This window comes from Acartia tonsa, chromosome 9 (assembly GCF_053477335.1).
Source record: "Acartia tonsa isolate MP-2025a chromosome 9, ASM5347733v1, whole genome shotgun sequence".
Lineage (NCBI taxonomy): Eukaryota > Metazoa > Arthropoda > Copepoda > Calanoida > Acartiidae > Acartia > Acartia tonsa.
The window spans coordinates 21,012,854-21,022,852 of record NC_137268.1 but is presented as its reverse complement, the minus strand read 5'-3'; positions in this window follow the sequence as shown (position 1 = coordinate 21,022,852).

Genomic DNA, 9,999 nt, shown 5'->3' with positions numbered 1-9,999 from the left:
TTATCTGAAAACAAATAAATTGTAGAAAAATGTCGTCGTACTTGATAACTATTTTTTAATGTGAATCTTTTCTATAATCAGGATAGGTCTGTCCGTCTTTAACGGATTGCTATTATTGTTAATTTAAAGTAAACATGTTACAATTGTCCTTTATATTTCATACTTTACATGCATAGACGTCCAAGGGGGGGGGGTAATGGGGCGATTACCCCTCTAAACGATTTTGGGGGTGCCGTAGGCACCCCCAAATTTTTTTTCATTTTACCCCCCCCCCCCATTTACAATTTACCCCTACCCTGGGGGTGCCGTAAGCACCCCCAACCATTAAGGAGGGGGTATTTACCCCCCCCCCAAAAAAAAATAAAAAATCTCTAATAAAAAAAATTTTTGTGCGCTTCGCGCGCATTTTTAATACTATATATTTAATAAAATTTAAATTACCCCCCCCAAAAAAATTTTACCCCGGGGGTAAATTTTGGGGGGGTAAACTAAATTTACCCCTGCCAACAGATTTCAGGGGGGTTAATTACCCCCCTAAGCAAATTTTACCCCCGGGGTAAAAATTTTGGGGGGGTAAAAGAAATTTGCGGCGCGCTTCGCGCGCCATTTTACCCCCCCCCCCCCCAAAAAAAAAAAAAGCTTGGACGCCCCTGTTTGTATGATAATTCCTGTAATAGTTTTATATCATTTAGAAATCATAGCAACTTTCTAATCGTTATTCGTACGTCTATTTTCAACATACTGTTCTTTTTTAACTTTTTTACAACAACTTTTAAATATATGTATGATATAATTGTCAAATTTATACTTTATTTTGAATATGGTTCCTAGGACAACTAAGTACAATATTATAAGCGAAGCATATCTAAAATCAAGCACTAAAAATGTAAGTATGTCCTTAAACAATATCCTTTTCAACATTTTTTCAACATTAAAATCCGCTGGATTAAAACTGGACACTGAAAAATAATGTATAACATCGTATTACAGACGATTTTCCACGAATAATAAAATCAAATCATAAAACTGGTTTTAATATTATAATTTTTCATTTTGATATTTATGAAAGGGGCTATAGCACTTACACATCCAGCAAATTTACAGTTGATGTATTTTTGGCAAAATATTTTCTTCCTTTTTCACATGCCATAAATACATCCAACACTGGCATTTACACATCCATACTTTTTCAATTATATGTCATAAATACATCCAGCACTGGCAAATACACATCTAGATTAATTTCTATGAATATTTATTTACAATCAATTAGATTATGTACAGTATAGTTTAAAATGTTATGCCCTATTTTAGTTACTCTCCCCCTATTTACTCCCTTCCCTTTTTCTCAAGTTGCTCCCAACAAAACATCAAAACCTTTGAGCAAGTGGTCAAATTATCCTATTATATAAAGTAGCAAGCGTTTTTTGTCTGTCCCGAAGGATCTCGCTAACCGCTGAACCGATATAGTTCTCCTTTACAGTGAATCTTCTTATAGGTCCTGGGAAGGTTTTAAACTATTTTTGGAGAGGGTGTCTTAACCCCCTCCCCCCTAAAAATATTTTTCAAAAACTCTTTTGAAACTCAAATTTAAAATAGGAGGAAGTCGACATTTCCCCCTCCTACCAGTGCCCCTAGAGGCTTCTAGGGAGCGTAGCCGCTAGTTTCTATATAAAATGATAATTTAGATATTCATTGTTAGTTCATAGTACTATAGTAATGCCTATCTTAAGAGACATATTTGTACATTAGCACCAGTCACATAGCAGTCAAATGTAGAAGCTCCATTACTTGATACTTAAATTTCATGTTTTGATTTAAATGAAAATCCAGATGTGGAACTAACTTATTCCAAATACAAGATGATGTTTTTTTTCTCGAAAGAAGTATTATCGATACCCAGTACAGGGATTTACTTATTAAGTGGTGATTTTGGTCGACCTATATATAGGATGAGAGGGGAGGGGGAAAGGAAACCCCTAAAAAAGAGATGCATTTTTGTTATGTCACAAAGATAAAAAGTTAGTTCTTATTTAATTTACATCCTATATTAAGTAACAGGCTGTAAGTGTGTCTTTATATCTTTTGCTATTACGGATATGCTTAATCTTGTTACTCTATATAGCATTAATTAAACTTTTAAAATAGCACCGCTGTTTTCCTATTAGTATGGTTGTCTCTACATATTATATAATTTATATCCTTTATTAAGTAAGAGGATATAAGTGTGTCTTTATATCCTTTGATATTACGGATATGCTCATTCTTGTTAATCTATGATAAAGCCTTATTTAAACCTTTAAAAGATCAAGATCATCACAACAATCCATCACATAATGCTTTTCAACCTGACCAATATATTATAATTTAAATCTTTATTTTCTTTTTTATTTTAACCTGATAAAAATATATTATATCTCAAATAATATACAATTAATGTACAAATGTATTGTTTTCTTATCATTTTACATTAAATTTCTATGGATGTATAAATGTCTGTGTCGGATGTATTTATGACATATAATTGAAAAAGTATGGATGTGTAAATGCCAGTGTTGGATGTATTTATGCATGGCAAGAGAATCGGTTTTACTGTCATTTATACTGTAAAAATTCAGTTTGTCATAAATACATCCATTGCACTGGCGAAAACACATCCACTGTAAATTTGCTGGATGTGTAAATGGCAGTCCTATACTACAACATTTGACGTTAGTGCACTTTTCTAGGACAAAATAAAGCTGTTTTTTTATTACTGAACTGTTTGATTGTATGAACCTAAATATCCTTGTCATTATCTATCACTATCACAAGACTCTATAACTAGTTATCCCCAAATGCAAGCTGCAACTATTTATCAAATAAAAATGTAAACATAACATGTAACATATATAGATATATTATTAAATGGATGTTGTACCAGATCTTCATGTACTCGAATAAAGCGATACTGGCAGGTGACTAAAATAACGATACTCCCATCCTCTCCAATTTTATTGGATAAACGAACTGGCCAATAAATGAGGTACACATAAGCAACCTAAATTGACACATTTTCCTCTGTCAATATATCCACGTATTCTATATCCATTAATGTTGCTGCGTGATAGATAAAAATAACAGTAGAATAATCGTAAGCCCTGGAAACCGAACTTCGTATTAACATTGAGGCTACTTTAATATTAAATTTGTCTGGCTGTTTGTCCATAACATTGTGGGGAAAATGTGATTTTGTTGGCTGTTGTTCAAGATAACATTTTAAATAACATTTTTCATAGCAATTTGAAAAAGGCATAATTTTTTAAGGGCAGGGGGGGGGAATGCTACACAAATCATTTTATGACCTTTTAATGGGCCTAAGCTTTATGTTCAAGACCACTGGTTGTTTCAGAATGTCTGAAATCTAAAAAGTTCCATAAAATCAACAAAATTAACAGTCAGTTTAATTATTACAGAGAAAAAATTACAAAGAAGGCGTCTTAACTTTTTTGCTTTTTATTTAGAATAGCTAGCCGGTGCTTTCAGTACGTAGTAGATGTAAAATTTTCCATAGAATTCAGATATGAAATCGGTTTTTTTTGTAGACCTCTTATTTTTGAAGTAATTTAAGTTTAAAAAAAAAAAATAATTAAGTCGGTTTTAAGGTACTAAAACGCAACAAAATAAAAGAAGAAAATTGCCAGTATGAACAAAAATAGTAAGATCTTTAATTTGACACCTTACTTTTTAAATTCTGTTGAGTAATTATTAAAAAAAATTTATTTTTTTAACCTCGTTTTAATCAAAACTTTAAACCTAATATATTTTCTCTCACAGGCATAAAAAATATGTGTTTATATATGACTTTAGAATCAGAAAAATAATACGAATCCATTCTAAGCAAAATTGAAAAAGTTTTATAAAATTATAATAAAAATTATAAGTTTATTTTAAGAATCATAATTTTTGGCTTTAAAGGGTTGACTTGAACAAAACCTGAACAAAACCTAAACAAATGTACATACACTGTAACAGATATTTTTTAAACACAAGAAACAATAATGCAATTTTAACTGCATTGTTTTGAAGTTTATAAACAGATTGAAGCATATTTGTTCATAATTTTTTATTCTTTACATGTTATGTAAGCATAGGCGTCCAAGGGGGGGGGTAATGGGCCATTTGGCACCCCCAAACGATTTTGGGGGTGCCGTAGGCACCCCCAAAATTTTGTGAACAATACCCCCCCCCAAAAAAAAATTACCCCTACCTTGGTGGTGCCGTAGGCACCCCCAACGATTTTGGGGGGGGGTATTTACTCCCCCCCAAACGATTTTGGGGGGGGTAATTACCCCCCCCAAATTGAATGTTCTTAAAAAAAAAATTTTACTGTCCAACCAGTTAAAATAGTTCTTAACCATGATAACAAAAAATTTAATAGTTTGATCATGTTTTATTTGCTTGGGCCTTTATAAGGGCTAAAACCATCCCGGGGATCTATGATGTAATTGTAAAGCACTGAAGATTCCATAAAATAGATACCTAACTAAATTAAATATTTCATTAAATAATGAAAAAGAATTTCTATAGGCGATTTCTTTTGGGAGGATGTCAGGGTGTCTCAAAACTAGTTATAAAACTTACCAGGACCTATAAGACGCTTCACTTTAAAGTAAAATCATATTGGTTCATTGGTTAGTGAGTTGATTATTGTATTTTTATGTTCTAAAGAATGAGATACTACTATATATTTGAATAGTAGTGGCGCCCTTAGCATCTAAGAACTCGTGTTTTCTAAAGGGTAAAAAAGTGAGGAGAAAAATAGCCTAAAACCACTCAAAGGATTGACCTATAATAGTGTGGAACCATCATGGGATCTATGTGAAGCTTTCCTAAAAAGGAGAACTCAGTATTAAAAGTAATGAAATCTGAAGCTATAGTCAAATAAACCTTACTTACTACTTTATGTTATAAGATAGTACTTATTAACTTAATAGATTAGGTGGTGCTTTTTTTACATAATTAAATTACCCCCCCAAAAATTTTACCCCCGGGGTAAATTAGTTTGGGGGGGGTAATTACCCCCCCCAACAGATTTGGGGGGAGTATTTACCCCCCCCAACAGACTTTAGGGGGGGTAATTACCCCCCCCAATCAAATTTTACCCCCGGGGAAAAAATTTCGGGGGGGTAAAAAAAAATTTCGGCGCGCTTCGCGCGCCATTTTACCCCCCCCAAACACGAATTACCCCCCCCCCCAAAAAAAAAGCTTGGACGCCCCTGTATGTAAGTATCACTATTTTTATTGTAGTATCTATTGTATATATTGTATGAACATTATCCTTTTTTTTGTCAATTCTATTGGTTAAGTTTTGAGTTGAAGCTTCTTGATTTGTCAGTTTTTGAGATTTTTGATTGGCTAGTTTAATAGTTACAATTAAGTGTTGCCTGTAAAAATGTAATATTTTAGGCCATTTTTATATTTTTAAGTTTTTACTTTTTTTCAATTTTGCTTAGAATGGATTCGTAATATTTTTCTGATTCTAAAGGTATATATGAACCCATATTTTTTGTGTGACAAAATATTTAAGTTTAAAATTTTTAATAAACCGAGGTTAAAAAATAGATTAGTTCAATAATTACTCAACAGAACTTAAAAAGTAAGGTTTCAAATTAAAGATCTTACTATTTTTGTTCATACTGGCAATTTTCTTCTTTTATTTTGTTGCGTTTCAGTACCTTAAAACCAACTTAATTATTTTTAAAAAAAAACTTAAATTACTTCAAAAATAAGAGGTCTACAAAAAAAAAAACGATTGCAAATCTGAATTCTATGGAAAATTTTACATCAACTACGTACTGAAAGCACCGGCTAGCTATTCTAAATAAAAAGAAAAAAAGTTAAGACGCCTTCTTTTTAACTATTGTTTATTTTAATTCTATCACAATTTGCATGCTAATAGAAATTACTGATTTATTTAATATCCATTTTAATTTTACTGTTTTATAGAATGACTCTGTTTTAAATTCCAAAAGGAAAATCTTTGTGAATATCTGTTGCTTAAAAGTTAGGCGTGGCTGGAATTTCATAATGCTTTAAAAACCTATCTTTTTATTAAAAGAGCAGCTTTTCTATAATTAGGGTCGGTCCGTACGTCCGTCTGGAACGGATAGCTTTTTCGTTAAAGGGCGAATATAGGTTTGATATGATATGGGCTTATTTCAAGCGTGCAATTATATAGATTACAAGTAACTTAAAGACATTGACATATTTAACTGTATAAGTCCGTTTCTAGCCTAAAACCGAACTGATTCGTTGATATAATTACGCCATTTGCGTAACTTGTGTGGTTCCCTAAGAAATCCAAACATCCCTGCATCACACAAGGCTGCGTCGGAAGGTTGTATTATAAAGCTTTTGTTCAATCATAGTCATAATGAAGACGAAAGGAATGGGGAAAAAAAGGATGCTGCAACTTTTACTTTTGATCAAATAAATTTTTCATAACATAATTTTGTAAAAGTACATTGAAAAAGGGAGGGCTGAAAACTGATTTTAAAAAAATATTTCAAAATTAAAATATTATGTTTGTTTGCTAAAAGTTGCATCATGTTTGTGTCTTTACCCAGGCTACAAAGGGTAAATATATTTTACATATTATATATTTTTATATAAATAAATTGTATTCATCATGAATAAATCTAAAATCTTAGTAGAGAAAATAAATTTAAAAACTTAATATTTATCTTTATAATGCACTATAAAGCAAAATTTTTGATGCTATTTAAAATTTGAATAAAATACTATATAATTAAATCAAATAAACATTTTAATTATCATTTAAGATGCATGCCAATCAAATAATCAATTAAACTTAAGAAAACTAGTCAAAAAAAGTCTTGTAAAGGGCTAAAATAAACGATTTTGTAGGCCATCTCATTTATTATATGTTGAAGAAAACACGAAAATTGTAAAATCTACTTAAGGATTTTTTTGAATTTTTAAATTTAACATAGATATTCTAAAACTATGCAATGGCACCTTTGATATAAGCTCATATCATATCAAACCTATATTCGCCCTTTAAGTTATGTATGTTAGAATTATTCTATCAAATTTCAAACTTTTCATGGTGATTCCTGAAGTAGTTAGGTACGATTTAGAAAACGTAGCAATTCTATAATCGTTACCAGAATATCCGTAAGTCCATTTTAATCATGTTAATTTTTAACTTTTTTAACAACAAAAATTTGTATGTGATAAAATTATCCGATTGATCTGATTTTTGAAATACTGATTCCTAGGACAACAAAATACAATGTTATAAGTAAAGCATCTCTATAATCAAGTCCTAAAAACTTTAGTATGTCCCTAAACATTAGTCTGTATTTAAACATTTTTTCAACAAATTTACTTACAATTTTGATTAAACATTTATACATTTATGTTCTGATTTTTCCGTTCTGACACTCTAAAAATGTTCGTTTGTCCTACCGTTTCAGAGCTTCACTTTTATGGATTTTGTCATCCTTGTCTTAAGATACAAATACAAACCCAAACTACCTTTCAACTACAAGTTTTGTACTTAGTTCCTAACATCTGCCTTTACGAATTTAGCATTCCTTGTTTGTATAAATATGAAGAATGATCAAGTCATGATATAAAATGATTAAGTTATGATAATTATTTAGTTGTATATATGTTGTATTTACATGTACGTAGTTTTTGAATTAATTCTTAAATATCGAACTTCATAGACCTTTATATACCAGGTTCTTGTTTAAGGAAACGTTATTTTTTAGGTAAATTCTATAAAAAAAAACCTTTTAAGCACATAAATTTTAGTGATGGGAGCGGTTGCACAAAGCAACTGCTCACCATAGCTGCAGCAGCTGACAGTTATAGGCATGAAAACTGCGACAGATCTTTAAAAATTTATGTTATGTATGTATACATATTACATAAGGTAGCTTAAGTTTAAAAGTTAAAGTCTCTGAGAATTCAAAAATTGCAGTTGGAGAAGCAGTTCAATGTTTGCTGCTGGAGACCTGCAGGAACAGGAGTTGGAGACCTGCAGGAATAGGACCTGGAGACCTGCAGGAACACAACCTGGAAAGCATGAAGGAACATGACCTTCAGGAACAAGACCTGGAGACCTGAAGGAACATGACCTTCAGAAACAATACCTGGAGATCTGCAGAAACAGGACAAGCAAGAATAGGACCTGCAGGAATAGGACCATCACGAATAGGACAACAAGGAAAAAGACCTGGAGGAACAGGATTTTTAAATAAAAGTCAGAATCTAAATGATAACAATGAAACGAAAGATCGATTTTTTAACAAAACTGGACTAAAACGTAATATTTCTGTAAAGATTATCATTTATTTAGATATAGTTTATTGTTCTTTTTCCTTTTCATAAGTGGGAAAAAATTATAGAGTACCTTCGTAAGAAATAAGAAATTATTTGGCAATATTCAACAATTTAGCAATACCCCCTATTCTGAAACACAAACGTTGATGTCCATTAATTTTTGAAACGATAAATAAACCATAAGTAGCATACATTGACAGAAAGAAGGAAAAATATTAAGGAAAAAGAAACAATGATTTGTGGAAACAGATATTTTATCTTTATTGAAGACGAAAAGTGAATTTATCGAGTAGCTTTTCTGTTAAAAATATATAGAAAAATAAGGGTAGTTTGTCAAATCGGTTAATTAAAAAGTTAAATTCTGGCTTTAGTTAAATCTAATTTTTATTTTTTGTTGGGAGGGGGTGAAAGGAATGTTCGACCCACCATTAAAGGGATCGAACCAATGCTTTCTTTTTCTTCAAAAAAGATCCCTTTTGTTCTAAAGCAACCATTTTTATTTGTTGGTGATACAATATAACATAAAAGAAAATAAATGAGCTTTTTCTATGAATGTAAGGACATAAACATGGCAATAGAATATATATTAATTATAGCATTTAAAAATTGATTGTAAGTCATAATCTCTTTTTTATGCTAAATAGTGAAAACAATGTCAATATCAACAGTGGATATAGAATATACGAGGATATATTGATATGGGAATATTTGTCGTCAATTTGGGTTGCTAACATCGTTTATCCAGGAGGAGGGAGGAGGGGAGAGGAGGGGGTAAAGCCAGCAGCGAGAAGCACATTATTATAGTAAATGCAAATCTTGTGCAACATCCAAGTAATAATATTTTTATACTTGTTAGTTCGTATCAATCCCTCTGGTAAATGTAAAATCGCTGGTTACTCAGTACTTACAGAGACTAACACAGATTTATTGATTTAACAGCCATAAGACGTTTCCATATTTCAACAAATAATTTTCAAATTAAGATTTGTTCGCTTAAACTGTTATTTATCAACGTAGAAATAAAATAATCATATATCATTAGAAATGCTTCGAGTGTTAATAGGGTTGCTTCAATTTGAACATAATGTCGACAGCAAATTCAGATAAAGTATGTCGTTCATCTGTCAGATACAGCAATAATTATGAATGTTAATTGTTAACATAAACGATGTGCTTCTACCCTTTTTCAGAAGTAGCCTATAGTGCCTAATAATAATAACATCATAAGATACAAATGACCAATAATAAGCCAGTATAACTTGTAATTTACCAATTGTAACTGAATGACTATGACGTCATTTTTTTATTAGTCACTATAAGCTACTTCCTTTCACGAAATGAATTAAAATGGTAGGTGGTATTAGTTTTGTATCATATACCTGAACCAAGCTGGACCTATACCATATAACCTGACCTAACTTGACTTAAAGAAACCATTCTGACTTGTTTTAAAAATAGTGAGGGATGGGGGGGGGGGGGTGGCAGTGCTCAACAAGGCACTTTGAGGGAATGCTTGAAATATACAATATAAAATCTTGTTCAGAAAACATAAACACTCAAAGTAAAACTCGTGTAATAAAGACTTCTATAATCATTAAATTTCCTAACATCACAATATTTATATAGCCTCAAGAGCATTTTTAG